The sequence below is a fragment of the Cyclopterus lumpus genome, chromosome 12 (assembly GCF_009769545.1).
Source record: "Cyclopterus lumpus isolate fCycLum1 chromosome 12, fCycLum1.pri, whole genome shotgun sequence".
Lineage (NCBI taxonomy): Eukaryota > Metazoa > Chordata > Actinopteri > Perciformes > Cyclopteridae > Cyclopterus > Cyclopterus lumpus.
The window spans coordinates 9,367,116-9,375,062 of record NC_046977.1 but is presented as its reverse complement, the minus strand read 5'-3'; positions in this window follow the sequence as shown (position 1 = coordinate 9,375,062).

Here is a 7,947-nt window from a genome sequence, read left to right as displayed (position 1 = left end):
GCTTCTGGGACAAAGAGCATCATATGCGGCGATTTGAGGTGTGTGCACTGTGTGGTGGAGAGCAACCTCACCTGCACAGGTGTATTCACGCATACTGTACTAGCTTGATAGAGATAAAGTGCGGTATCAGGTTATGAAATCAGTACGTAGGTGAAATCATGTGATAGTCAACAAGATGTTCAGAGATTTGATTACACCTGACTAATCTGGTTTAGAAGACAGTGTAGTGTGCACTCTCATTTTTAGTTTTTGAAGAAGATGTTGAAGACCTATATCAGACTGATTCTGAAATGTCAGGTTTAGCTAATCTAACCGATTGTATGCCTAAAAGTACATTTGTTTAACAAATAGCACAAGGAAGTGGGGCCCTAACCTATTTATAAAATATTTGGACATGATCCATTCAGCCAAAATGTCCCTATGTAAATGTTTTGCTCCAGCAGTGGTGCAACGTTTACTCATATTTTCTAGGCTGGTATGGTTTGATACCCAGACTACTTTGTATATGACAGCTTTATGATACAAAACATATAGTGTATTGTATTAACAAAATCCTCTATGAAATTGCAGTACAAAAATAATAATGTAATGTCTACGAGTGAACATTAGCTAATGCTTAATTATATCTAGTGTAACACATATTTCTATCTATTTCATGTTAGCATTACACATTTTCATATGCACATAAAATCCCTTTCTGATCCGCTGGTCTACGGTTTAAAGGAAATCATGTGAATCCCAAGTAATCTTGATTTGCTCTGATTATGTTTACTATGTGACATTCATGGCTTTTGGTGTGACACAAATTAAAATTTCAAGCACTTTTGAAAAATATGAAACATTTTAATCCAGTAATTCACAACATTACATGCTTTCACTGTACAATATTTCTTACAATTTTACATACAACCACATGCAATGTGCTTTCCCAAGCTTAGCCTGGAGAACTGGACAGCAAACAAAAAAAAATATGTTAAACTTTGCAAGGTAAACATGTGACGTTAAAAGAAAATACTGCACAACAAAGATTTGATCTTGAGAAAGATTAACTCTTTAACAAGGAAAACTGTTTATGAACTGACATTATGATCTTTCTTTCATGGCAACAAATGGCCCATAATATCCCATATAATGTACTTCAAGCTACATTTAAGTGAGTAGATCTGCACACTAAATTCACTGATGACTGCAAGCTGCTTCATTGTTATTTTGATCAAACAGGGTTATTTTGCCATCGCTTTGACTGTAAATCCAAGGTAACAATATGACAAAAGCTACTGTTTCAAGGTGCTAACCAGTAACACCACACAGAGTAAAACTCCCATTCAGCTCTAAACGTGAGCATTTAAGCGAAGAGATGACAGTTGTTGTTATCCCCCCCCCCCCCCCCCCCCCCCCCCATTAGTCCACTGGCGGTATGTCTCTCTCCAGATTGACTCCATATCACAACCACATCTTCAGCAGCAAGAGGCTGACCAGTGCACAGATGCAGTGGAGTGTGCTTGGGTGCCAGGAGGGGGCGCTGTTACATAGGTCTGAGTCACAGCAGTGGATGCGCACCCCTGGTAGTTCATGTTGCTGGCAGTGTCTGGATGTGGCACAACCACTGGTCAGGACAATACCCAAGGCCGCTGGAGGGACAGAAGGGGGAGACAGTCATTCAGAGAAGAGTGACGAGCTGGTGTTTGGCTCAGCAAGAAAAAAAAGACGAAGTAAGCGCCTGTGTGTAATGAGACGTGAGATCCTAAGGGCACACTCCACAGGATGTGCCTTCACAGAAGACAAGCTCTCTCTGACAAATAGCACATTCTGTACTGTTCAATGCAGGGACTTAGAGTAGCATCCCGACAAAAATCTTTGTAGAATTGGAGAAAAAGAAAAAGATATACAAAGAATGCTGCACATTCTGTGGAGATTCTCTAGTTATGGTTTTGAGATGTCTCTCTGTTGTCATATAGTTTTGGAGAAAGGCATGTGGTTAAAAACTGACCTCCAATAATTACTGCAATATAATTTGTGAGGTATTTACATTGGTCTGAGTCCTTTATTCTTAGAACAATCAAACAAAAATGCATAATTCAAATCGTTGAGCAGCAAACATTCCAAATATATGCTTCTCCACCCTGTTTGTCAGTTAAAATAATTGATATAATGGTATTATACTGAGCACTTTATTGCACTCAATTAGCACCTGACAACATCTCTGTAATTTATAATCCCGAATGATGAAAAACAAGAGTGATCAGGTCTCCTGGGAGCAGCAGATCCTGTTAAGAATCTATCTCCACAGTTACAATGTAAGAACAAATCTGAGAACAAATGGGACTATAACTCTAAGACTCTTATGGAACTTCCCCAGCATCTGTTAGATTTGAGTTTGGCGGGGTCACATGAAGATTAACAGGCCAACATGGCCACAGATTGCTGCCAAGACACCGCTCCGAGATTTTGACCGACAAGTGCTTGTCATGCTGTTTCTAATGGGCTGTTGTCAGTCCTTTTCTGAGCTTGCTGTTTCTCTGAGCAAATGGAAAAGGTGCACCATCAGCCCTTTCAACATGAGTGGATCCTTTAGACGGCAAGCAAAGGAACAGCTGGATTGTCCACGCTTCCATGGATATCAGCAGAACTACTCATCTGACCATCACTCTCGTGTCATGGGTGTCCACGTCCTCCATTTGACTTAACATCAAACAAGGAATGACTTATAATTTACTCATCAAAGCACACCACAAGTATGGGTTATGTAACTATCCTCAGTGCAGGGAGCAATAGAATATTCACATCAGTGGACAAAGAACATTTACATGAAAGTATGATTACAAAGGATTATGCCAATGTCTAGTGGCACGTCAGAGCGAATTCATCGTGATGAAATAATCTTCCACACCACCATAAATATTCTTGAAAAAAAAGTATCAGACACAGTAGCTCACTGACTCAGAGGACGAATAGAAGAGAAAATTGTAATTTCATTACATATTGATAATGGAGGTTTACTCACTGCTCTCTGTCTTGATGCAGAAGCGGTGTTTGAAGCCTTTGTGTGAGTGAGTGCAGGTGATGACCTCTGGGTTGGAGCAGCCCACGTCCACGTATCTCTGGCCCTGGATGATGTTGCAGCCATAGCACTGCAGCGCCTGGACTGCAGGGGACACACAGAACAGGACATGACAACTTGTTCGGTGCAGTTTAAGATGATGTGCCAGCTTGTTTGTGGAAAGCCACTGGGATGCATAAGCAATGGAGCCTTTGCTGCTACTGTTGGGCAATGGAAGAAATAGCATACGCAGATACTGTATCTGGCAGGCGATCCACACGGTGACCCTTGGGAGCTCCTCACACCACTATTATGATTACCAATATGAGATTGAATGTTCTCATAATAAGAAGAAAGATTTGGAAATTGAAGAGATTAGCCTATGACTTGTCTGGCACAGATTTATTCCACATCCTGTTAAAAACCCCTCAACGGAGACATGGACGTTTGGATATGTGGGTTGTGGATAAAACAATATAAAGACCACAGAAAAAACTGCAACAAAGGTGTGTTTTTGTCTGCGTTTGAAACCTTTACTCATCAACATAACCCCTACTGTATAAATGTGTTGTAATTCAATTCTAAAAATATTCCCCTAATTTGTTCCTGATGCCACAAATACTTTTTTTTCTCTCTTTCTGTGTATAGTTTTTTGGGGGGAGTGCTGGTGAATCAAAAATATTTGTCATCAAATTAAATACAACTGACTGTAAGATGTCCTACCTAATTAAACCCATGTTGCTAATAGTGATATTGTTGCTTTTGAGCTTTCCAAGTTCCACCCAAACATAATAATTTACTGTGATATAGCCATGACTCAAAATCTATGTCAGAAGCATCTGCAATGGCTCTGATTCAAATTTAAATGATCTCTAACTGCAGATGTAGAATAAAATTGTGGCATTGTAGTGTTTCTTCCTGAAGCAACAACATAAACAGTGCAAATGAGCCAATTCTGAAGCAATCCTTCTGTTCAACTGAAAGCAGTTTCTTGCAAAGCATTTCAAGAGAAGTTCATCTAAGTTCATTTCTCTCAAACATTTCATCCTGCACGATATACTCAACTGCTTCCCTTCCCTTCTCTTCTCTTCTCTTCTCTTCTCTTCTCTTCTCTTGTCTTCTCTTCTCTTCTCTTCTCTTCTCTTCTCTTCTCTACTCATCTGTGCTTTGGGGTGACTCACCCAGTAGTACACCCCATCCCAAGCTGTCTGCCTGCCAGCTGCAGCTTGTGATCTCACAGCCGTGTCTCTACCACTCAGCACCCTATAAGTGGTGTGGTGGAAACTACAGCGCAGAGAGGGACACACAAGCAACTAAATCAACATGCAGCTGGATTATGCTGTTCACTTTCCCCTTTCAACTGAGGCCTAAAAACCATCAGTTAATAATTGACAAAAATAGGGTTGGTCCCTATTGATTAAAGAGGAGCAGGCAGATACTGAATTATCTTGGAATAGGGAATTTAAAGCACATCTATTCAGAAATAAAATGCTCCAAAGTCTTCTCTCATCTTTGGTCCTGTCTTCTCCCGTGTCACTGTCTCACTGCCTAACTCTCTCAAGAAAGTAAGGCTAAGCCTGAACAGAACAAATCCACCAGAGCTTAAATGGATTGTCCGTGGACTCAGACCCCTCGCACACCTGTGCCCGACGTCCAAAGTCCCACACACAAGATGGAAGATCAGCTTTGGCTGAAACCAATCCTCCTTCTTTATCCGTGCAGCCCGGTGGACAGAGAGCCAATGTGAGGCCTCTCGCCGTCTCCGCTCCGTTAAATAGCCCACCAAAAGCTTGGATGGAGCTTCCATGAGCAAACTAATCCCGGGCAAATGCTCTTACAAAAATCACTTTAGAAATCTGCTGGAGTCAGTGTAAAGCCTCACAGGGACAGAGAGCAGATGCCAGCATTTAGTGGATGTGTCATACTCCGCTGCTGGTGATCCGCCATGCAGTCAGAGCTCATATAAATATTGGAGGGTGTCATTAGAGCTGGGTCATGGTTGTTGAAATAAAAAAGCAATGGAAGGTTCATTTATATCTGGCAAACAACCGGATTCATCAATTCATCGTGATGTTTTGTTACACACCACATGAAACATTAAAAAGCTGCCCATGTATGAGCATTTATCAACATAATGAGAGCATATTGGAAAGACATTCCGTGTTCATGGCAAAATGCAATTTATTATAACCACATCCGCTCCTATTGCATTGCAAAAGCTGATGAACTCTGTCGACATCAAGATCTATTGTGACCTAAATCTAATCTTATCAATTATTGGTATTGAGTACATTTTTGTACATTTGAAATGCAAATGTCCTCAAGCTCATTTGCATTTCAACACTCAGCATCCATTACACTATTATATTATGCAGAATGCATTTTTTATCAGAAACATTTTTAAGAGGAAGTCAGCTGGAGAGAATAATAGTTGGCAGCATAAGCAGACAAAGAGAAAGGATTTGACAGATTACCATAAGAACTTTTGAATTTAATTTAGGAAAGGTTACTACTGCTTGCCTGTCTCATTATATTTGGTTTAGCTTATTCAATAGGACTTACAATGAGGTTATGCTCAAAAAGAGCTTCCAGGGCTCCATAAACATATTATAAAACAAATTATGAATGCAACATGACCATTGTATTCAAACCTTATGTAATACATAACTTGTATGGTATTAAACTCAATGTTATTTGGTGATGTGTGTTTGATCCTTATGATTTTTACTTAATTAATGAACACAGGATACTTTTTGTCATGCACTGCAATTATATCTACATTTGGCTAATGGTTACCTCCTCATTAGTCTCTCGGAGCTCACTTCCCCTTCTGGTCTGCAGTTGGGATCAGAGGTGATCTGACTCAGACCAAACACTGAGATACGAATCAAGCGAAGCAACATCTCAGCGCACAACATCCCCCCGTGTCCTCTTGTTTGGCCCCGAGTGAAACAAAGGTTACTGCAAAGCCGAATCAGGTCAATCGTTATAACTCTTTGGGGAAATTTAGTTTGCCACCTATGGATATCATCTATTGTTTGGAGGCATAGATCTGAACTCCCAGGTGAATTACACACAGACCAAAGGCATATTTATTGGAATCACTTTTCAACGTGGTCGTTCATTATGTTTATGTGGTCGTTTTAGTTGGTTTTGGTCTGGAACAGTCACCAGCCTATTTTCTATAATTCCACTGTTGTGTTGTTTTAATATTTCGCAAATGTTCAAAGTTGATTTTTACAGTACTTTCACTGTATTTATATTTAATTTGTTATTCATTATTATTTGTATTTGTATTTGTATACCTCAGTATATACAACATATTACCTTTGATTAATTTGCTTGTAAAAGGCTGTTTTAAGTGAATCATTATTGTATCTGTGATATCACAGATCACATGCACACACATACACACACATAAACATCAAACACACACACACACACACACACACAACACCAAATGCACGCCACACGCACACACACATACACACTCAGGACACCAAACGCACACCACACACACACACGCACACACACACATCAAATGCAGACAAACACACACACACGTCTCTGCTGCACAACACATTTCAAAACTAAAATACTACTCACCCTGTTTCAAATAGAGTGCCCAAACCAAGATAGATCCAAGCCCATACACTAGCCAGCTATGTAAAGTCATGGATGCAGCACAATAGTGATGATGGGGGGTCAGTGCTAGAGGAGAGAGAGATTTCCTCTGCTCTCATCTAATAGTCCACCAAAAGAGAAAGAGATAGCAACCTAGCGGATATCCCACTTTCCAACGACCCAGCAGCCCGAGTGTCTCTCTCCAGCCTCAGCGCAGCTCACGCGGTGAGTTAACTGACAGTTTGTGTCCAGCGAGAGGGGGAGCCAACCATCCAGGCAGTCAGTCAGCTCAGCAGCCAGTCAGGCAAAGAGACGGGGGGAGGAAGATAAATGAGTGAAGGAACTAAATAAAAGAATGTATTCCTCAGCAGTCTCCTCACACCCTGAGCGAGAGAAGCTAGTTGTTCTCGTTGTTGGATCAGTAAAAGAAAAAAAAGAAAGCTTCTCTCTTCTCATGTCAACGTCCTGAAGAAAACAAAAATTAAAGAACCACCTCGTCTCATCGCAGAGTTGAAAACAAACAAGTGTGGTCCTTTTTTACAGTTTGCGGAAAACACATCAATCAGGATTAATTCCCTGATTGATAATTCATCGCTTCTAATAATAGCCTGATCACAATGTGTTAAAAGCCCGGGCGCTAAATGGGATGGCACACCAAGGGGGCCAGGTTGGTGTGTGTTCGCATGTTCGTTGCCAAAGGACACACACTCACACACACACTCACACACACACTCACACACACACACACACACACACACACACACACACACACACACACTCTCTCTCTCACACACACACACACACACGCACACAATTTCCTAATAGGACAGGTTATCTCTGCTTTGTGCATCCCCGTGCTTGCACACTGGGGAGACAATTCTATCTAATCAAGAATTAAAGAGTAAATCCTTTCTTAGAGACTGTAATGCCAGAGGATAAGGCAGGCTTTGCCGTAAGCCCTCTTTCCCTCCCCACCCAAAGCAACATATGGTCCTGCCTGATAGATGGCTGCCAATGATCGCTGTCATTCATATTAAGACATATTTAGAGTGGCGAGAGCAGATTTCTCTGCATAGGTTCCGATTACAGTGGAATGTAGACAAGCCATGTTTCATTAGTGCTCATTGACAAAATAAAACAACGCCTAATCGCGCTCTGCAGAGTTTGGTATGTTTCTGCAGACAAATGCAGTGCCTCTTTTTATTTGTAAGTATGTGCAACTGTGTGCGAGTTGTCTCTTCTCGCTGTGCTTTTATTCATGAGTCATTGTTTGTGTGTGAGTG